Here is a 23,121-nt window from a genome sequence, read left to right as displayed (position 1 = left end):
GTGCACCAACAGTCCAAAAATGCATGGGCGAGGCCCACAAAGGATACCTGACCACAATCGGAGAGAACACTGCCGGGGCATCAGATAGAAATACTACAGGCACCTCAGGGGGAAGGGAAGGGGGGCACCTCAGCCGGATGACTGCAAAGCCAGATCCACAATGGGGCTCCATGCCCAGTGACGTATCCTGGGGAGTGCAAAGCCACAGTCTCTCAAGTCTCTACAGTGGGAGGGGTGCCCACCGTGCCATCCTGGGGAGTGCAAAGCCACAGTCTTTCAAGTCTCTACAGTGGGAGGGGTGCCCACCGTGCCATCCTGGGGAGTGCAAAGACACAGTCTTTCAAGTCTCTACAGTGGGTGGGGTGCCCACCGTGCCATCCTGGGGAGTGCAAAGCCACAGTCTCTCAAGTAGATGCAGGTCTCCACTGGTACTGGGGGGGACTGGTGCCCAGAGTGCTTCATCCTGTGCAGGACAGACAGAGTGGATGCAGGTCTCCACTGGTTCTGGAGGGGGACTGGTTCCCAGACTGGATGAGTCTCCCCGTGAAAGTTCTTGTCCTGTCACTTTCCCAGCTGCACATGGGATAAGGATGCCTGATGTTGCCGTCTATTCATTCCTACCCAGTGCTTGCCCTGTTCAGCGGTGCTTTGCCATGGCGGTCATTGGCCTGTTCAGCGGTGCTTCGCCATGGCGGTCTTTGCCCTGTTCAGCGGTGCTTTGACATGGCGGTTCAGGGCTGTTCAGCGGTGCTTTGCCATGACGGTCATTGGCCTGTTCAGCAGTGCTTTGACATGGCGGTTCAGGACTGTTCAGCGGTGCTTTGCCATGGCGGTCTTTGCCCTGTTCAGCGGTGCTTTGACATGGCGGTTCAGGACTGTTCAGCGGTGCTTTGCATGGCGGTCATTGACCTGTTCAGCGGTGCTTTGACATGGCGGTTCAGGACTGTTCAGCGGTGCTTTGACATGGCGATTCTGGTACGGACATTGGTGTGTGGCATGACGTTCCCTACACTGGGCATTGGTGTATGGCATGACGTTCCCTACACTGGGCATTGGTGTGTGGCATGACGTTCCATCATAGCCCACCTGGGCTGTGGCAGCCGGGGCCCTCCTGGGCACTGACTCCGGTGGTGGTCTCCTGACCAGTGACAATACTTGTGCCCTCCTGGGCTGTGACTTCGGTGGTGGTCTCTGGACCAGTGACGATACTTGGGCCCTCCTGGGCAATGACTCTGGCGGTGGTCTCCTGACCAGTGACGATACTTGGGCCCTCCTGGGCAATGGCGGTGGCGGTGGTCTCCTGACCAGTGACGATACTTGGGCCCTCCTGGGCAATGACTCTGGCGGTGGTTTCTGGACCAGTGACGATACTTGGGCCCTCCTGGGCAATGACTCTGGCGGTGGTGGTCTCCTGACCAGTGACGATACTTGGGCCTTCCTGGGCAATGACTCTGGCGGTGGCGGTGGTCTCCTGACCAGTGACGATACTTGGGACCTCCTGGGCAATGACTCTGGCGGTGGTCTCTGGACCAGTGACGATACTTGGGCCCTCCTGGGCAATTACTCTGGCGGTGGTCTCTGGACCAGTGACGATACTTGGGCCCTCCTGGGCAATGACTCTGGCGGTGGTCTCCTGACCAGTGACGATACTTGGGCCCTCCTGGGCAATGACTCTGGCGGTGGCGGTGGTCTCCTGACCAGTGACGATACTTGGGCCCTCCTGGGCAATGACTCTGGCGGTGGTTTCTGGACCAGTGACGATACTTGGGCCCTCCTGGGCAATGACCCTGGCGGTGGTCTCTGGACCAGTGACGATACTTGGGCCCTCCTGGGCAATGACTCTGGCGGTGGTCTCCTGACCAGTGACGATACTTGGCCCCTCCTGGGCTATGACTCTGGTGGTGGTCTCCGGACCAGTGACGACGGTGCTGGCGGTTGTGTCTCGACCGCCGGAAATGATGGCGCACTTCTCCGCCGTGACACTCACAACAGGCTGGGCAGACTTCCTCTGGCCCTTCCCCACCTTTGGTGGAGTCACAGCTGACTCTCCAATCCCCTTGGAAACCATGTGAGTTGTTTTCCCCACCAGGAGTCTTCACACGGTCCCGTTGTCCACTCTCCAATTTTAGAGCCTTTACAGGGGGTGGGCTGCCAGTGCCTTGGCTCTGGGTCACACTGCCTGCCCTGGTGGCCGGGGCACTCCACAAACCTTGAACAGGCACCACTGGTATTGGAGGCTTTTTGGCTGAGGCGCTACAATGGGACTGATGAATTGGAGGGTGGTGTGGGGGCAAAAAGGTCAACTTTACAGAGGGACAGTTTCTGACGAACACTGGGATGGGTAGTTGGAGGGGGCCTTGGAGTGGAGGAAGAGGAGGTGGTTTTCGGAGGTGTCACTTTAGGTGTTTTGGGTGCAGGTGCAGGTACCGTAGGCTGTTGTGAGGTGGATGGATGTTGGGTGAGTGATTGCCGGCGTTTGTGTACTTTGGGAGGGGGCGTCACAGACACACTGGGAGAGGACACAGGGGACGTGTAAATGAGAGTGGAGGTGGTGAGTGCAGGTGAGCGGCTTGTGGTGCTGGGTCTCCTTGTGCGATTCATGGTGCCTGTAGATGTGGTGCATGCAGGTGTGTGTGTAGACGAGACTGGGAGGGAGGAGGGAGAAGAGGAGGAGGGGGAGACAGTGGAGGCAGTGGATGTTGCTGTGTCTGTATGTGGGTGAGGCTTGCGTGAGTGCCTGTGGGTTGTGTGGTGCCTATGTTTGCTTGAGCTACCTGTGTGTGCTGACTTGTGTGCATGCTGGTCTGTAGGTGTGCTTGGGATGGGCTGGGGTACAGGAGATTGGGTCTGGGTGGAGGAGGTTGGAGGGGGGAGGCTAGACACAGGGACAATGGCTGCCATCAGTGCTGAGGCCAGAGATTGCAGGGCTCGCTGAAGGACAGCCTGACCAGAATGAATACCCGCCAGGAATGCATTACCCTGTTGCAACTCTCGTTCTACACCCTGGATGGCATTCACAATGGTAGACTGCCCAACAGTGAGTGACCTGAGGAGGTCAATGGCCTCCTCACTGAGGGCAGCAGGGGTGACTGGGGCAGGGCCTGAGGTGCCTGGGGCGAAGGTGATGCCCACCCTCCTGGGTGAGCGGACACGGGGCGAACGCTGAGGGGCTGCTGGGAGGGCGGTGCTGGTAGGGGAGGTGGCGGCTGTACCTGTAGAAGTGGGGCGCACAGATGGTGCCGCCACCACAAGGGAGCCCCCATCGGCGAACGAGTCCGTGTCGCTGCTTGGTGATCCAGTGGCCGACGTGAAGCTCCCCTCGCCCTCCGTCCCACTGGTGCATTCAGAGTCCGTGGTGTGGCCCTCCATGGCCATGTGGGATGCAGCTCCCTCGTGCTCCGGTGCCACTGTACCTCTGCCTGATGATGCTGATGTACAAAAAGACAGGGAGAGCAGAAAATGGGGGGGGAGACAGAAGAAAGAGAGGTTTAGTGCATGGCATACCGCTACCGTTGGCGGACAAGACAGACACAGCAGCCCCCTGCATTACGCCATGCTCCTGCCCTCTGCACATGCAATTTCTGGGATATGGCCTACATGGCAATGGTGGACATCTACACACATGGATGCCACAGGGGCAACTATACCTCGACTTGGCACTCTGCTGAGGTGGGGTAGAGTGCCACATGGCCTACATTACGGAGGGGCCTTGCCTACCGAACTCGCCCTGGCCTAGGGACACCCACAGCCCACGTCCCCCACACAGACACCTCCACTGCACGCAAAGTCTGCAGAATGAGGTTGTACTCACCCCCTTGTGTCTGCTGTAATGCCCTCAAGCGCCCATCCAACTCCGGGTAGGCCACTGCCAGGATCCGGAACATCAGGGGGATCATGGTGCGACGGGCACCCCTCCCACGTTGGGAGGCCATCCCCAGCTGAGCCTCCGCCGTCTTCTTGCTGCAGCGGCGAATGTCCTCCCATCTCTCACGGCAGTGGGTGCCCCGTCTCTGGTGGGCCCCCAGGGTCCGGACCTCCTTGGCGATGGCACGCCAAATGTCCCTCTTCTGGTGGGCGCTGACATACATGACATGCACAAGGAAAGAGGAACAGTCATTACCAACTGCACCGTCGTTGTGAGTGGCCCCCTCCCTACTCTGGCCATGTGGCCCATTTATTCCCATGCATTAATGTTCTATGAACTGTGCCCCCTTCCCTCTTCCACCCAGCCCTCTCCACCCAGGCCTAGCCCATAAAACGTGCTCCCTGTGTACTAACCTGTTGGTCTGGAGGACCGTAGAGTAGCGTGTACTGGGGGAGGACCCCGTCTACCAGTTTCTCCAACTCCTGTGCAGTGAAGGCAGGGGCCCTTTCCGAAGACGCAGCAGCCATCGTCGCTTCCAGACCGAGGTCACTGCAGCACTTGCAGTGTAGGTCCTCTCCTGTCGAAGGTCAGGTATCCAGTGATTGAACAGATAGAAAATGGCGGTGACGTCCGCGGCGGTGCGCATCATCACCGCTGGCGCACCTGTTCATTGGCTCCTGGGACCCATAGGGTCCTATGTCAACCAATGCAGCATTGCGCCGCGGTCTACGACCGCCTACCGCGACGGTGTGCAACGCCAGCGCAGTTACCCCACAATCCCATTGTCCCAGTTTAGAGGTCAGGCAGCCGCCATTTCAGGGGCCCACATGGCTTAATTTACCTCTGCGTCACACATAGCTAGGCCTACACTCAACACACATACAGGAAGGGTTTTGTGAGTGGTGTAGTCTTGTGTGCAACTGTGGGTACATACCTGGAGGAATGATGACTGATTCGTCGCTGTTGTCCTTCGTAGGGACCTTTGAGAAGATGGCGGAATCCTCCGGTGTACCGACCGCTGGTGGACCTGTTGACAATGGAAGAGCGACATGTCATCGTCACCTACCGGTTTGACCGTGCCACAATCCAGGAACTATGTACCCAGTTGGAGCCAGACCTGATGTCACCAATCCGCCATCCGACTGGAATCTCCCCTGACGTGCAGGTGCTGTCAGTGCTCCATTTCCTTGCAAGTGGCTCTTTTCAGACAACAGTGGCCATGGCATCAGGGATGTCCCAGCCTATGTTTTCCAACGTCTTGTCCAGAGTGCTGTCTGCCCTGCTGAAACACGTAAGGAGATACATAATTTTCCCTGAGGTGGCAGATTTGCCTACAGTGAAAGGTGACTTCTATGCCCTTGGACATATCCCCAACGTCACAAGTGCCATTGATGGGACCGATGTAGCTCTGGTCCCCCCCCACAGGAGTGAACAGGTGTACAGGAACAGGAAGAGTTATCATTCAATGAATGTCCAGATGGTATGTTTGGGAGACCAGTACATCTCCCAGGTAAATGCTATGTTCCCTGGCTCAGTGCATGACGCCTACATCCTTCGTAATAGTAGCATCCCTGATATGATGGGTCAACTCCAGAGGCACCGTGTATGGCTACTGGGGGACTCTGGTTACCCCAACCTTTCCTGGCTACTGACCCCAGTGAGGAATCCCAGGACCAGGGCAGAGGAACGGTACAATGAGGTCCATGGGTGGACTAGGAGGGTGATCGAACGCACCTTCGGCCTCCTGAAGGCCAGGTTCAGGTGCCTCCATATGACAGGTGGATCCCTATTCTACTCACCGAAGAAGGTGTGTGAGATCATCATTGCCTGCTCCATGCTCCATAATTTGGCTTTGCGACGCCAGGTGCTTTTTCTGCAGGAGGATGATCTAGATGACGGTGTTGTAGCAGCTGTGGAGCCTGTGGACCCTGTGGACAGTGATGAGGAGGAAGCTGAGGAAGAAGACAACGACAACAGGGAGTCAGTCATACAGCAATATTTCCAGTGACACACAGGTGAGAACGTTTTCATGTTTTCCATTACATGAACTTTCACACGTCTACCTCTATCCTGTCTGTCGGTTACAACCACTAGTTGGTAACTGAGTTGTACCTTTCGATTACTGTTTCACAGGTGTGGTTACCAACGTGTCATCTGCTTGCATCCTTCAAGGACTTGTGATGTGTGACATAGGTATGTTAGCTTTATAATAGGAAACGCATTATCACACTGTCATTGATAATACATATTTACTAAATCACAGACTGACTCCAGTTTGTTTTGTGTTTCAAGGGTGTTTATTGAAGTGCTAATTATTGGAGGGGGTGGTAAAATGGTGAGGGGTGATGGTGGAGGAATGTCCATGGCAGAGTCCAGTCTATTAGTCTCACAGGTGCACTGCCCATCTGGGCATAGGAAGTGGAGCTGGGGCAGTTTAAGTATGGTAACAAGGTGGGACAGTGGGAGAACAAACAGGGTGGTCTCATTTCCTGGCGGGGGTCTTGCCATCTTGCTCTGTCCTGTTCCTGGATCTCAAGGACCGCTTGCGGGGTGGTTCTCCGTCTGCAGGGGGTGGGGTGCTGGCGTGGTGGTCCTGTGGCGGGGCTTCCTGTCCACTAGCGCCGGCGGAGGTGGTTGGCAGTTCATCGTCCTGGCTAGTGTCAGGGGCCCCTTGGAGTGTCACGGTGTCCCTCATGGTGCTCTGTATGTCCTTCAGCACCCCTACGATGGTGCCCAAGGCGGAGCCGATGGTCCTGAGCTCCTCCCTGAACCCCAAATACTGTTCCTCCTGCAGGCGCAGGGTCTCCTGCAACTTGTCCAGGACCGTGGCCATCGTCTCCTGTGAGTGGTGGTATGCTCCCATGATGGAGGATAGGGCCTCGTGGAGAGTGGGTTCCCTTGGCCTGTCCGCCCCCTGTCGCACAGCAGCCCTCCCAGTTCCCCTGTGTTCCTGTGCCTCCGTCCCCTGGACCGTGTGCCCACTACCACTGCCCCCAGGTCCCTGTTGTTGTTGGGGTGGTGGGTTATCCTGGGTTCCCTGTAGTGGTGGACACACCACTGATTGACCTGTCCTGGGTAGGGAGGTTTGGGCCCGCTGGGTGGGTGATGTGCTGGTGTTACCAGAGGGTGGAAGGTCAGTGTTGGGCTGTGCCTGTGCCTGTGCAAGGGGAAGCGACTGTCCCGAGGCCCACAATGGTCCGGGCTGGTCATCAGGATCCAGTAGGGCAGAGCTGCTCTCGTCACTGTGGGCCTCTTCTGGGGGTGGAGTGGTGTTGTCTGGACCCTCTGGTGTGTTGACGGTCCTTCGGGTTCCTGCAGGGGCATAAGAGCATGATTATTGCATGTGTGTGTGTCCCACAGACCACTGCCTACTCTTAAAAAATGAAAAGAAATTGTTTATTTTTTATTTTTAAACACATCCCATTTTCCTCTAAGGAAAACGGGCTGCGTTTAAAAAAAAAAGATTGCTTTATTCAAAAGCAGTGACAGACATGGTGGTCTGCTGAGCCCAGCAGGTCACCAGCCCTGTGATTGTAGTCATTCACAATGGGTCGCAAATTGCGACCTACCTCATGAATGTTAATGAGGTACGTCAATTTTTGAGCTGCTGGGAATCGCTAAATTAAACTCTGGGAGTTTCATACATTCGAATAGCGATTACCTAATTCCTATTTGCAGAAAATCGCAATTAGGTAATCGCTATTAGGAAAAATTATAAATCTGACTCCTGAAGTTTGTGGTCTCTGAAATCACAATTTAAAAAATACATAGGCCCTCATTACAACATTGGCGGTAAATGTTGTTTACTGCCGTGCTGACGGCCGCCAACATACCATGACCGCGGCAGTATACCGCTACGGGTATTATGACCCACACAGAGAAATCCGCCACTATACAGACACCCACACAAGTCCGGCAGCCCAAAGGTCAGTGATAAAGTGGCAGTACCAAAACCCACACCGTTACGCCAACAGAAATATTCCCACAGCATCATGACCCACGAATCACCGCAGCAGTCATTCAACCACTGTAAACCATTGGCGGTACACACAGCTGCGCACTAACAAAACTACACCACATTGGACAATTCAAACTACACACACCTGACACACATACACACACCACACCCACACAACCAATCCAATATAAAACACCCACCCACAATACCCACAACCCCTTACAATGAAAAAAAATATTGCCAACTGAGAGAGGGACAAGCCAGGAGCACCCACTGAATCTGAGCCACATAACACCATCACCCATACACCATCCACACACCTCACAGAGCACATCCCAACACATCACCCCACACACCCTCATACATACCACACACACTACACCCATGGCACCACAAAGACACCCCAGGTTCTCAGAGGAGGAGCTAAGGGTTATGGTGGAGGAAATCATCTGGGTAGAACCACAGCTATTCGGATCACAGGTGCAGCAGACGTCCATTGCTAGGAAGATGGAGCTATGGCGGAGAGTCGTGGACAGGGTCAACGCCATGTGACAGCACCCAAGAACAAGGGATGACATTAGGAAGAGGAGGAATGACCTACGGGGGATGATGTTTTCCGTGGTTGCAAGACACCAGGCAGCTGTACAGAGGACTTTGCGGTGGACCCCTACCTTCTCCCCCACAACTAACAACCTGAGAGGAGCAAGTCTTGGCGATCATGCATCCTGAGGGCCTCGCAGGAGTAGCAGGAGGACTCGACTCTGCTAAGTCAAAAATTTACTACTTTATCCCCAACCCTACCTGCATGCCATCACAAACAACAACCCCTACTCTCACCCCCATCACCCCACCACCTCACATATACCTCACCGTCACAACCCACCCACCCCAATACCATGCCCTGCATGCAACACCAATGCATGGACCCCCATCACAGACCTACATGGACACCTATCACCACAGCATGCACACTAGTGACAATCACTTTGCCAAACCAAGCACAACTCACACAAGCCAAAGCTGCCTGGCTAATTACAACCATAGAGGAAAACATATCCATGCACAAGATGGCACACGCAGGTACATTAACACTGCATTTACATCCCCACAGGACCCCCACTCAACTTCACCGGAGAGGAGGTGCCAGCCACATCCAGTCTCTCCCCTGAAGAGGCCCACAGTGATGACAGCAGCTGTGCACGCCTGGATCACGATGACCAACCTGGCCCATCAGGGACCTCTGGACAGTCGGTGACCCAGCCACAGTCCCACACCACCACAGAGCCTCCCCCCTCAGGAAACAAGACCACAGCACCCACCCAGCGGGCCCATACCACTGTCCCCAGGAACGTCAATCAGCAGTGTGTCCACCACTACAGGGACCCCAGGCAACCCCACAAACACAGGACGATCAGGGACCTGGGGTCAGTGGCAGTGGGTACACAGTTCAGGGGACAGAGGCACAGGACAACAGGGAAGCTGAGAGGACTGGTGTGTGGTAGGGGGAGGACAGGCCCAGGAAACTGACTCTCCATGAGGCACTCACCAACATCCTGGGAGCATACCACCATTCCCAGGAGACCATGGGCCAGAAACTGTACAAGTTGCAGGAGACACAGTGGCTGTAGGAGGGGCAGTACCTGGGGATCAGGGAGGACCTGAAAGACATCCACACCACCCTGGTCACCATTGCAGGGGTGCTGGCTGACATGGCCAACACCATGAGGGTGGCAGTGGCACACCAACGGGCCCCTGACACTAGCCACACCGAAGAACAGCCCTCCACCTCTGCCGGGGCTAGAGGACAGGAGGTCCCGCCACAGGACCAACAGGCCACCAGCACCCCACCCCCTGCAGAAGGAGGACCACCCCGCAAATGGTTCCTGCGATCCAGGCAGAAGCCAGAGAACATTGCCAAGACCCCCGCCAAGAAATAGGACTCTCCTGATTGTCACCCATCTGTCCCACTCTGTCACCCTGTCCACCTTGAACTGCCATTGCTCCACTTCCTATGACCCTTTGGACAATGCACCTGTGATACAAATAGAGTGGACTCTACCATGGACTTTCCTCCATCAGCAACCCAGCCCATTGCAATACCCCCTACACCTATTAGCACATAAATAAACACCCTTTGAACAAATTCAAGTATGGAGTCTGTGAATTATGTAACAAATGTATTAGTTTCACAAACTGTAAACATTGCAATTCAAATGTACTGTAATATTTACATAGGTATCACCTGTAGTGGGCAGCAGTAAACACTCCAGGAGCCAGAGTGGGGTACAGAGATCTGAAAATAGAGATGCCAAAGGGTACAACAGTAAGTGGCCATAGAAATAGGGAAATCAGGCTGCCATGTTCAATGTCCAACACAAAACTGCAATGGAAGGTGAAGTTACAGTGTCTTACATGTGTGTCACTGGAAGTACTGTTGAATGAGTGCACTTCTGTTGTCCACATCTTCTTCCTCTGCCTCCTCTTCGTCACTTTCCCCAGGCTACACCGCTGCCACACGACCATCTCCAGGCTCATCCTCCTGCAGAAAAGGCACCTGGCGTCTCAAGGCCAGGTTGTGCGGCATGCAACATGCAACGATGATCTGGCAGACCTTCTTGGGTGAGTACTACAGGGATCCACCTGTCAGATAGAGGCACTGGAATCTGGCTTTCAGGAGGCCAAAGGTTCGCTCAATGATCCTCCTTGTTTGCCCATGTGCCTCATTGTAACGTTCCTCTGCCCCTGTCCTGGCATTTCTCACTGGAGTCAGTAGCCCTGAGAGGGATACCTGTTAGCCACACACTCACCCTTAGGGCCAAACCCACACACACCCATAGACCTACATCAGCTGGGTGGGGACCATGGGCTCACCTATTAGCCACACCCGGTGCCTCTGGAGTTGAGACATCACATATGGAATGCTGCTATTCCTCAAGTGAAAGGCATCATGCACAGAGCTAGGATACTTGGCATTGACATGGGAGGTGTACTAGTCCGCCAAACACACCATCTGCACATTCAGAGAGTGAAATCTTTTCCTATTTCTGAACACCTATTGATTTATCTGGGGGTTGGGGGGACAAATGCAATACGTGTACCATCAATGGCACCAATGATGTTGGGGATATGTCCCAGGGCATAAAAGTCAGCCTTCACTGTGGCCAAATCCTCCACCTGGGGGAATAAGAGGTAGCTGCGCATGTGTTTCAGCAGGGCAGACAACACTCTGGTCAGCACATTGGAGAACATTGGCTCAGACATCCCTGATGCCATGGCCACTGTCGCTTGGAAGGAAACACTTGCCAGGAAATGGAGTACTGACAGGACCTGCACTAGAGGAGGGATACCTGTGGGGTGGCAGTGAGCAGAGGGTCATATTCACACAAATGTCAAAATTGATATGCATTTCTTCCTTTACAGAAACAGTATGTGAACTTGAGAGTCAGTTGATGTGCAAATGTCAGCTGTGACGCAGTTAGGTGTCATGGCCTGTGCCCCCCTGAAATGGTGGCTGCCTGACCTGTGAGGAGAGACAAGTGGAAATGAAGTAATTCCACTGGCATTGTGCGCCGTTGCGGTCGGCGACCACCGTGCAACATCGCATTGGTTATCATTGGGCCCTATGGGTTCCAGGAGCCATTGGCGATGTATGCCGGCGGTGACGGTACGCACTGCTGCGGACGTGACTGCCATTTTCTATCTGTTCACTCATTTGCTACCTGACCTTCAACAGGAGAGGACCTACACTGCAAGTGCTGCTGTGACCTGTGTCTGGAAGCGACAAGGGCTCGAGTGTCTGGGGAAAGGGCCCCCACCTCCACTTCGGAGGAGTTGGAGAGACTAGTGGTTGGGGTCCTACCCCAGTACACTTTACTCTATGGTCCTCCAGATATACAGGTGAGTACACTGTGAGCATGATGTGTGGGCAGTGAATGTATGGATTGCTGTGTGTGTAAGCCCTGTGTATGGGTGGGTCTGAGGGGTCCTGGGCAGAGTGCTGCATGTATGGTGGTAAATGTATGTGTGTAAGTGGATGGGAGAGATATGGTGGGCCATGAGTATGACAGTCCGGATGGTATGGCTAATCCCTTTTCTGCAGGTCACCACCCATCAGAAAAAGAGTATTTGGCATGCCATTGCCAAGGAGGTGCGGACCCTGGGGTCTTTGACAGGCAGAGCACCCACTGCCAAAAACGGTGGGAGGACCTGCGCCGCTGGGCAAGGAAGACGGCGAAGGCCCAGCTGGGGCTGGCCTCCCAACGAGGAAGGGGTGCCCCTCATACCCTGACCCCCTGATGTTCCGCATCCTGGTGGTGGCCTATCCAGAGTTGGATGGGCGCTTGGAGGCATCACAGCAGCCCCAGGGGGTGAGTACAGATTCAGAATCATGATTTTGTGCGTGTTAAGGTATTACCTGGGTGAGGGATGTGGGCTGTGGGTGCCCCTAGGCCAGGGCGAACATGGCAGGGTATGTTCAATGATGGGCAAGATCAGATGCATTCCAACCCCAATAGTGTTAGTGGGCATCTACTACTGGGCAAGGTCTTGTGGGTTTCAGGTGTGCAGCTAATGGCATTAGGCATTGTACCCCATGGGCTGGTGACTAGCATTGTAACTGGTAGTGCATGGCCTAGTGCATAGGGCTGTTCCCTGTGTGTTGGGTACGCCAATGGTAGTGTTGTTGCTGGCATTGACCAAGTGTATTCTCTGTCTCTTCCCCCCTTTTTGTTTTGTCACCCTGTCCTTGTGTGCATTAGCATCATCTGGCGGAGGAGCAGAGGTACCGGCGACGGAGGGAGTTGCATCCCACATGGGCCTGGAGGCCGAATCCACTGATGGTGAGGGCACCAGTGGGACAGAGGGCGAGGGGAGTACCACGACGAAGACAGGAGGGGACACTACCGACAGCGACTTCTCCTTCGATGTAAGCTCCCTGGCGGTGGCGGACACCTCTGTGCGCACCCCAACAACAGGTACAGCCGCCACTCCCCATACCAGCACTGCCCTCCCAGCAGCCCCTCAGCGTGTTTCCCATGCCCGCTCACCCAGGAGGGTGGGCATCTCCTTCGCCCCAGGCACCTCAGGCCCTGCCCCAGTCAGCCCTGCTGCCTTCAGTGAGGAGGCTATTGACCTCCTGAGATCCCTCTCTGTTGGGCAGTCAACCATACTGAATGCCATCCAGGATGTAGCAGGGCATTTGCAACAACAAATGCATACCTGGAGGGCATTCACTCTGGTGAGGCAGCCCAACAGAGAGCATTCCAGGCTCTGGCCTCCGCACTGATGGCAGCCATAGTCCCTGTCTACTGCCTCCCCCCTCCAACTTCCTCTACCCAGTCCCAATCCCCTCAACCCCAGCCTATCCCAAGCACACCTTCAGACGAGCAATCACCCAAATCAACACACAGAAGTGGTCAGGCAAACACAAGCACCACACTTCATCTCACAGGCACTCACATAAGCACCATCCCCATGCAGACACACCAACATCTACTGCCTCCACTGTGTCTCCCTCCTCCTCGTCGTCCACCTCCCTCCCAATAGCGTCTCCACTCACACCTGCATGCACTACATCCTCATCCACTACCTCCATCACCAGCACGCCTATCACTACACGCACCTCACTGGCAGTCACCACCCCCACATCCATGTACACTTCCCCTGTGTTCTCTCCCACTGTGTCTGGGACCCCTCCTCCCAAAGTACACAAACGCAAGCACACACACACCCAACAGCCATCCACCTCACAACAGCATCCAGCCCATACACCTGCACCCAAACACAGCAGACTGACACCTCCTACAACCACTCCCTCTTCCTCCACTCCCAAACCTTCACCCTCTTCCCACCCCAGTGCCCCTAAAAAACATTTACTCGCCAACATTAACCTATTCCCTAACCCCCGTCCTTCACCTCGGGCCAGGGTGGCCATAGCCCAGCCCAGCACCTCAGCCACCCAATCCACGGCCGCTGTGGTTTCTGCAGCTGTGAGAGGCTCCAAGGAGGCACCCGTCAGCCCAGCCAGTGTGCCAGCAACACCTGCCAAGGCCAAGAAGGGTCCACCACGCGGCAAGGGCAAGAAGGGGACACCTGCCAGCAAGGGGAAGGAGGCAGAACCAGCCAGCAAGGGCAAGTCAAAGACTCCAGCTGTCAGAAGCAAGGAGGCACCACCATCTGCCAAGGGCAGAAAAGGGGCACAGAACACCAGCCATGGCACTTCAGCTGTCCGAGGATGCAGGTGAAGGCCTGGAGACTACCACCTCCACTCCCTGCACGCCACCTGCACCACGGCCAGCATCTCCACCTGCCCCGCTGCCAGCAGCATCACTGCCAGCAGCAGCAGCCCCGGTGGGCAGCCGTCCAAGGCTGCAGGTGAAGGCCTGGAGGCTACACAACTGCCTGCATGCCCCCTTCACCGCAGCCAGCACCGCCACCTGCACCACGGCCAGCACTGCCACCTGCCCCGCCACCAGCAGCACCACTGCCAGCAGCTCCAGTGGGCAGCCGTCCAAGGCTGCAGGTGAAGGCCTGGAGGCTACCACCACCACCACTGCCTGCACCGCCACCTGCAGCGCAACTGGCATACACTGAGAAGCCGACACCGCCAGCGAGCAGTGTGTAGTGGTGACTACATGGGCAGCAGTGCGTCCTGGCCCCTGCAACACCTGTCGGTGTGACACCCAGGTGACAGACTGTGACCTTGCCCCATCCAGGATGCAGCACACTGGGCACAAGGCCCCCTCCAGAACCAGTGGAAGAAGGCATCCACTCAGCCCCTCCTTGCCAGGATGAAGCACACTGGGCACAAGGCCCCCTCCAGAACCAGGGGAACAAGGCATCCACTCAGCACCTCCTTGCCAGGATGAAGCACACTGGGCACAAGGCCCTCTCCAGAACCAGTGGGCAAACCACCCACTTGAGAGACTGTGGCTTTGCACTCCCCAGGACCAAGCAGTGGGCAAACCACCCACTTGAGAGACTGTGGCTTTGCACTCCCCAGGACCAAGCAGTGGGCAAACACCCCACTTGAGAGACTGTGGCCTTGCACTCCCCAGGACCAAGCAGTGGGCAAACCACCCACTTGAGAGACTGTGGCCTTGCACTCCCCAGGAGCAAGCAGTAGACATGGAGCCCCCTCCAGGCCAGTGGTGTTGTTCCATCTTCCAGCTGAGGTGCCCCCCCATTCCCCATCCACCTGAGGTGCCTGTTTTTTTCGACCTGATGCCCCTGCAGTGTTCTCTCCGTATTGAGGCAGGAGTCAAGTGTGGCCTTGGCCCATGTGTTATGGCCCAGTGGGTCACGGAAATTTTGGAGTGGGCATTGTCCCTCCATTTATATATATTGCACATACTGTTTATTTCTTTCTGAACGTATTTCTAAAAATTACTAATATTACACTAATTTCAATCAATTCCTTTTGTCCTTGCATTATTCCAGAGGGGTGTATATGTAATGTTGTTGCATGTGTTTGTGTGTATAGTGTTGGGGGTGAGGGTGGGGGTGTTGCGTGTTGTATGTGTGCCACTCTCTTTTTCCTCCTCCCCTCCCCTGTGTGCTAGGTGCAGTACTCACTGTGGTTGTCTTTGCTGGTGTTCATGTTCCTGTTGTAAGAGAAGATACACCAGCATGGGGAAGATCTGCTCCATGGCATCAGTTCCGGCTCCATGGCATTGTGGTTCTTCCTTGAGCGTCGAGAGGTGAGTTGTTTCCCTTCAGAGAAGTGTTTTTGCCGTGCTTTCAATGGTGTTGGTACCACTCCGGAAAAGCAGGCGGATAGGTGTGTTGTAATGCAGTGCACGGTACATTGTCTTCCGCCTGGCTGTTGGCGGTTACCGCTGCAATGTTTGTTGCTACCGCTGTGGTGGTCGGAGTGTTCAAGTGGCTGTCTGTGTTGGCGGTTTCCGCCGTGGTTATGATTAAAAAAATTTTACCGCCGGCCTGTTGGCGGTATTACCACCGCTTTATCACCGACCGCCAGGGTTGTAATGAGGGCCATATTTTGGTGCAGTTGGTATTTAAATTGTAAGTTTGAAAATGCCGCTTTTAGAAAGTGAGTGTTTTCTTGCTTAATCATTCTGTGCATTTGCCCGGCTGTGGAATACACGTCTGGGTCAAGATGACAGTTGGGCTGCTTGTGACTTCACGCTAGACAGTAACACAAAGGAAGCTGAGGTGTGCCCCACATAGCCTGATGGGTCTTCCTGTGCTAGATTGGAGGGAGGAGCTGACACTTGCACCTGAATAGGACTGTGCCTGTCCTTACACAAAGCAGTCTCCAACCCCCTGGAGTGTGTCTGGGGTCAGGGCAGGAAAAGCAGGGTCTTGTGCACTACAGAGCCTTTCTTTTGAAGTTTTGCTACTTCAAAGTCAGAAATTAGTATAAGTATTGGGCCTCTGAGACCACAACTTCAGGACAGTACTGGACTTAGGACATTCTGTCAGGAAAAAGAGCTGGATGCTGTAGGAGGAACTGCCACTGTGTTGCTTTGTTGTACTGGCCTGCTGCTTGCTGCTTCTGTCCTGGAAGTGAAAAGACTGGATTTTCCTTTCTACAGCCTGCTTTCCAAGTTTCTCCAAGGGCTTGAACTGAGCTGACCTCCTGTTAGATTTCTCAGGGATATCAAAGACTTCATCTGCCAGCTCTTGCTGAGAGTCCTGCCTCCTCAAGTGGTGCCAAATCCCATCCCTGGGCCCTTGGGAGTGCGTATTGGTGTAACCAAGAAGAAACCAAGTGCATCAACTCTAGAGCGACTTCAGAACAGTCGCCTCTGGCTGACTCTGTGCTGCTGCTGTACCAGGAGCCATGGTCCCCACTGAATGCAATGACCACGACCGACGCTGCAGGCCCAACACCACTGCAGTGCCTCTGAAGTCCCACCACAGTATGAGTCCCGAGTGCTGTGTCCCCGGCGTCTGGGACAACTGAATCCAACTCTGCCACAGCACCTGTGGCCCTGTGGTGTGATCGCAACACCAAGAAGTTGACGCCTTGCATCTTGACATGTTGGATTCATCGACTCTGCCAGATTATAAGGACAAGCGCCTCGCCACCGATGCTGCATCACCTCCCATGCAACCGTAATGAACTGACGCTTCACCTCCTCTTCCAGGCAGTAAGGAACTGATGCCTCACCTCCCCGGTCGCAGGAAGGAATCGACGCTGCACCAGCTCCAGAGACGCGTCACCTCCCCAAGTCCGTAGAACGTCTTTTCTTTCATCATTTTCCAAAGGTACTGTGTCTGGAGTCAGTGTGACTCCGTGATCGGCCCACACTCCCTGAGTGGAGCCGGACTGTTGGGACCGAGTCTGTCAATAATGTTGTGGTAGCTCCAGTTGGAGCCATTGTGGTTCAAAGTTCCTAATTGAGATTTAACCTTTAAAAATGTGTATCTTTTCTTGTGTATGTTGGATTTTTGTTGTTTTGGTCTTGTTTAACTCATGTAAATATTGCCTATTTTTTCTAAAATGATGTTGAGTGCTTTTGCGGTGTTTACACTGTGTTACTGTGTGTGTGGGTGTGTACAAATAATTTACACATGGCCTCTGAGCTAAGCCTCACTGTTCGTGCCAAGCTACCAAAGGGGTGAGCATGTGTTATCTTAGTTATGTGACTCCCTTACCCTGACTAGAGTGAGAGTCCCTACTTGGAGAGGGTGCAAACCACTGCCAACTAGAGCTTCCATTTCAAACAATATGCATGAGTCTCTCTGTTGGACTTTTTTTCTTACACAGGGTCATCCCCAGGCTTCCTCCTGGTTTTTCTGACCTCTCGCTGTTGGCTCTAGGACTCTGAGCACTTTATCACTGCTGACCAGTGCTAAAGTGCAGGTGCTCTCCAATCTAAAGTTGGTATGATTGGCTTATATCTAATTGGCATTATTTAATTTACCTGTAAGTCCCTTGTACAGTGGTATCTCTATAGCCAGGGCCTGCAGCGCTGCTTGCGCTACCCACTGAAGTAGCCTTTCAAACCTGTCTCAGGCCAGCTAGCGCAGGGCCTTTGTGTGCAGTTTTCTGCCACAGGGACCTGGCATCTAAATTTACTTGCCAGGCCCAGAACTCCCCTTTTACTACATGTAAGTCACCCCTAAACAGCCTAACATGGTGTCTCACTGCTGTGAGTGCTGCCTTCTCATAGGATTGCATTAGAAATGCCCTGCCCATGTTTGGTATGGTTGTGATAATAAATGCTGCTTACTGGTGTAGGTGTATTTTTTATTACTATCACAGAAATGCCACTTCTAGAAAGTGCACATTTATCTGTGCTTATGACTGGTGTTTTGCAGCTTGACTCCAATCCACGTCTGGGCAGAGTGACAGTTGGGGCTTTGTGCATACTTTTCAGACAGCCTGTACACAGGGAGGGTGGAGGTGTCACAGAGGTGCATCTGCATACTGAATAGTCTTCCTGGGCTGAGAGAAGAGAGAGGCAGGGCACACCTACATTTGTAAAGGCTGTGCCCTGGCCTCACACAATAGGGTTGTTAACCCCCACTGATGTTTGGAGCCTGTGCTGAAAGGAGAGAGGGGACACTCCCAGAACCAGTTGTAACTGGCTGGAACCTCCTCTCCCTGCCATTGCAAAACATTGTAAAGACTGAGTATAAGTACAGGGGAATTTTCCCCACAATTTGGAGATGCTTGAAATATCCTGGAACTGGACACAGAAACGCTGGAAGGACTCACCAGGGACCACCATGGACTACTGCTGCTGTGCTGACTTTGACCTGCTGGTCCCTGTGAAGGACTTGCCACTTGCTGCATTTTTCTTTGTGATGGCCTGTTGTTGGGCCCCTCCACCTGTGGGCCTTTTCTTTGGACTCTGTCCCCCAGGTGCTGTGGCCCCTGACCCCTGACCCCTGTTGCCTTGTGAAGCACGAAGGAGTGCTTTAACACTAGCGCTTGGGAAATCGCTGCACCTTTAAAATCCTTAAAGCGCTGTGAGCGCGCGCTTTTGCTGGCCGAAAGAAATCACTGCCGCAACCCGGGCTGCATGGTTGCTAAGCGCCGGAGTCGCGCTGCTTTCCCGTGCCCCCGGGGCACCAGGAGAATCCTTGTTGTGGTTTATCTGGAGCTCGAGCGCTCCTGTCGTGCCCCCGGGGTGAAGTGCGCTCTGTAGAGTGCCCCCAGGGCACTGGCAGGCACCGATTTTGGTGCCTGCCTCCTTCTCGACGACCGGACGGGCCACCGCATACAGTTGGAAGCTGGGCAGAGGGAAGGACACCTCATCAGAGGTTCCCTCCGGCCCCAACGAGGCCGTCCTGCTTTCTCCGTGACTGCGGGCAGGGGGGAAGCCTCGCCAGAGGCCCACTGCGCCACTGGTCCTCGGTTTGGCCCTTGTGTGGGCCAGTATTGAGCTTTGGGTCTCCCCCCCCTTTCGTGGAGGGCCAGTTCAGGCCTGGGGGGAGCCCTACAACGACCGCAGGTCCCAAGAGGGGCCCGCCCTTGAAACTGAGAGGGTGCGTGGCACCCACCTCTCCTCCTTGCATTTCTTACCAAATTGTGGCCCCCCCTTGTGAGGGCCGGTGGAGACCCAGGGGGCCCCCAGTGATCGCAGGCCCCAGGAGGGGCCCGTTAGGAGTATAGAGGGGGTGCGTGCCGCCCCCCTCTCACCCACAATTGTTAGAAATGCCCCCACGTTGCGCAGAAGAGCGCTAGGGGCCCCTTCTTTGTTCTTCTAGGCACTGGAGGTGCTGGCTCCATCAAATCAGGTACTTTTAGAAGACTAATATATTTATAATCCAAGTTCTGCCTAAAGACTTTCCTGATTGATTAATATTACCTGCCTGTTTGATGATGCTCTTACATATGTGTGCAAATGTTCCTTTTATGGACATAACTTGCGGATATGTACTTTTATGACTTGCCATATGTTTCTAATGTTCCTACTATGGGCGTTTTATGATATCCTTATGACAAGTGTCTTGGTGTAATAACTTGTCTCCTGACTACTGCTTATGTTGCAGAATACTGAGTAACCTGTGTGTTATGTGTGACTACTGCTAGTTTGCAGAGTAACTAATGTGTAACGTTCTGACAACTGCTAAGGTAACAGGATAGTACGGATATGTGATGTTTGGTCTAATAATTGTGTTGTGTACAATACAGTATATTTTCATATATTCTGGTGTTGTGTTTCCTTTGTGGTGGGGATATTGCGTCACATGTGTTGTTTGTGTTGTGCAAACGCTTTATACATTGCCTCTGGGATAGGCCTGACTGCTCGTGCCAAGCTACCAAGGGGGTGAGCAGGGGTTATCTTGGACGTGTAACTCCCTTGCCCTGACTAGAGTGGGTAGGTTCTGCCTGGCTGAGGTGCATACCCTAGCCAATCAGAAACCCCATTTCTAACACCCTCCCAGCTCACTCGTGAAGCCTTTTCACACCAGACGGGTCTTGTCATCCACATTCAGAGATGGGAAAAAACGTTCCTCCTGGCTGGTTATAGGGATATTTTTTAATAGGTTCAGAAACTTGGGAAGAATTAGCATCTTAATCAGTGCCACCCACCCTGCTAAGGATAAGAGAAGAGCAATATATCACTCAATCCGACCCACTAGACGTTCCAGCACTGGGCTATAGTTATTATGAAGGATCCACTCCCTAGATCTGTATGCCAAAGTACCAAACTGTGTTGAGTCTCCACATTAGTAGAAGATCTGGGGGGACTCAGGTTGTGTCACCTGAAGGGGAATATTGCAGACTTGTTCCAGTTAATGCATAAACCAGCAAAGTCACCAAAGTGGATGACATCTCGAATGATGGGGTTAAGATATGTCATGAGGTCTCTAAAACATAGCAGCACGTTTTCAAAGATACTGCTGTGTGGAAAAGCGCAAATACCTATGAAGATGTTTATTCCGCAACAGGGAGGAGAACGGCACTGTGGCCATAGCAAATAATAGCAACAACCAGAGACAGCCCTGTTGTGTGCCCTGCCGATCTCAAACGGCCCTGTGAGGCAGCAATCCACTGTGATCCGGGTGGTTGGGTCTGTGTATAACTGGTTTGTCTTGTCAATAAAGTAATGCCCAAGGCCCATCTGACAAAAGCCCGAAAACAAGAATGGCCACTCCAGTGAGTCAAAGGCTTTCTTGGCATTAAGGAATACCAAGATCATCTGAGTCTCAGATATTAGTTGGTGAATAATGGAGAATAATATCCGAAGCTTGTTAGAAGTAGCCCTGTTGGGTATGAAGCCAGACTGGTCAGGTCTAACTGAATTGCGTATTAATGGGTTTAGCCTGTTAGCCACGATTCTGGCTATAATCTTACTGTCCAGGTTTAATAAAGAGATCAGTAGGTAGGAGTCAGCCTTTTGTGGGTCCTTTCCTTGCTTTAAGATGATAGCAATAAGAGCATCTCTTGTACTGGGGAGAGGCTACCAGCCTATAGGGCCGACTGATAAAGCTCAAGGAGCCACAGGGGCTGGTAAATCCTTAAACTCTATAAAGAATTGGATGGGCAGACAATACCATGCAGGGGCTTTGCCACTTGAAAACCTATTTATGCCTTCTGGGATTTTGTGCACTGTTATTGTTGTCATGAGGGACTGCCACACCCCACCCTCCACACACGCCAAAATAATGTCCTCCAGACTGTATTTGGTCGATAGAACATAAAATCTTTAGCTTGTAGAGGTCTTTATAGAAGGCCTCGAACTACTGCTTGAATAGCTCCACACCTACCAAGGGAGCCAACACATGGGAGCATAAGGGCGGAAAGACCATTCTTGGGTGGGTGTCCAGTAACAGCCAGGTGAGCAACTACTAGGTCTCTCTCATTCACCAAATACCTGTGCTTGGGCATGTTCTCCAAAATAAACAACTCCGTGTGCTGCAGCCTCTCTATACCGAGCAAGCCACCCCCAAGGACTGCCAGCAGAGTGATATCATGGGAAGATTCATATTGCTGGTGTGTGATTATCATTTGTATTTCAATTTTGAAAAGTTGCATTTAAAGGATTTAAGGGTATCCAAAAGGATTGAAGGTGCCCGACTGTTTGGAAAGGGCAATCCCCTGATTATACACCTTAAGGGTCTCTCACACTGTCAAGTATGTGGTGACTGTGGCCGTACTTGTGTCAAAGAAATCCTCAGCTGCCTGTGCCATGTCCAATTGAAACAATGCATCCAACAGGGCAGCTCAGGAAAATAAAGCTCAGTCACTATTCTTTCTCTAGCATCAAGTGGTCTGAAACCATTTGCTGCAGATGGTAAAGTAGACCGAATAATTTAGGAGCAAAGTGTTCAAAGAGCGACCTTCATTAACCAGGAAAGTAAGAGCTTCAAGCAGTAGGAGCTTTATCTGTTCCTTGTTTTCTCTTTCCCAAGCAAACGTGTTTAGCTCTTTAATAAGATAAATCTTAACACGATTTCTAAATTACGTTGGTAAGGCTTCATAAATAACGAAAGCAAGTCTGATATCAGTGCTACAGGAAAAATGCAGCTCCTGATCACCAATTTGAAATTTCAAGTAACCCAGCAGTGCAGGGATATATGGTATAAAATGTTTTCAGGAAAAACTCTGGTTCTCGCTCTAATCCAAGATCACAGATACCTTGAAAGCAAACGTCTGTTGATTTGAAAGGAGATTCTCTGAAGTATAAAAGTGACCTTCATGTGTTGGTTATAGGCAGGCCCACTGGAATTATGCAGAGGGGGGCAATTTATGTGGCAGGGTTAAGTAAATTATACGTCGAAGACAGGCACATTATGCAGCATTATGTGGCACATTTTGTGATAGTATTACTTCATTACTTTGTCACTTTTAAGCTTGTCAACACTATCTGGGCATTAGTTGCATTTCATTAGTACCAGTGTAACACTTAAATATAGCAATAAGCTACAGAAAGGTGACCAGTCAACCTTTGCATAGGGCCTTCCACTGCAGGGCAACATGTGTCACTCCTTTTTTAGTAACTTTGGAACCATTTGAGTTAGAAAAATGTTTTGTTGTTAAAATCTGCAGATGATTGTGGCAAACGATGGATTGGGTGGCAATGCCCCAAATCTATAATTGTGTGAAAATCGACGCAGCCGCACAATCGCATAATTTCAGTGGCACTGGTTATAGGGCAACTGCTTCTTTGATTGTTCAATATCTTTGAAAGTAGAATGTTTCATTCAACAAATGCACATCCAAATGCCAAAAAGTAAGGTGGGGAGTTCATGTACTGTGCGGAAATAAAGGAAGTCTCTTGGTCACAAGAATAAACAAGTCTGCAAATGATGTCATGTCAACCTCAAGTCTTTTTAAGGGAAGAGCCCGCGCTCAAACTCCAATTACCACCCTGTT

At 52.8% G+C, this 23,121-nt stretch overlaps 1 protein-coding gene across 2 annotated transcripts in view; it reads left to right on the top strand.

Annotated features, from left to right (window-relative positions):
• The window catches only part of TMEM232 (transmembrane protein 232), a 756,305-nt gene that overhangs the window by 307,449 nt on the left and 425,735 nt on the right, over window positions 1-23,121 (top strand). The window lies entirely within an intron of this gene.

This window comes from Pleurodeles waltl, chromosome 1_1 (genome assembly GCF_031143425.1).
Source record: "Pleurodeles waltl isolate 20211129_DDA chromosome 1_1, aPleWal1.hap1.20221129, whole genome shotgun sequence".
Classification (NCBI taxonomy): Eukaryota; Metazoa; Chordata; class Amphibia; order Caudata; family Salamandridae; genus Pleurodeles; species Pleurodeles waltl.
The sequence above is the reverse complement of the archived record's forward strand: the minus strand, read 5'-3'. Positions and strand labels throughout refer to the sequence as shown.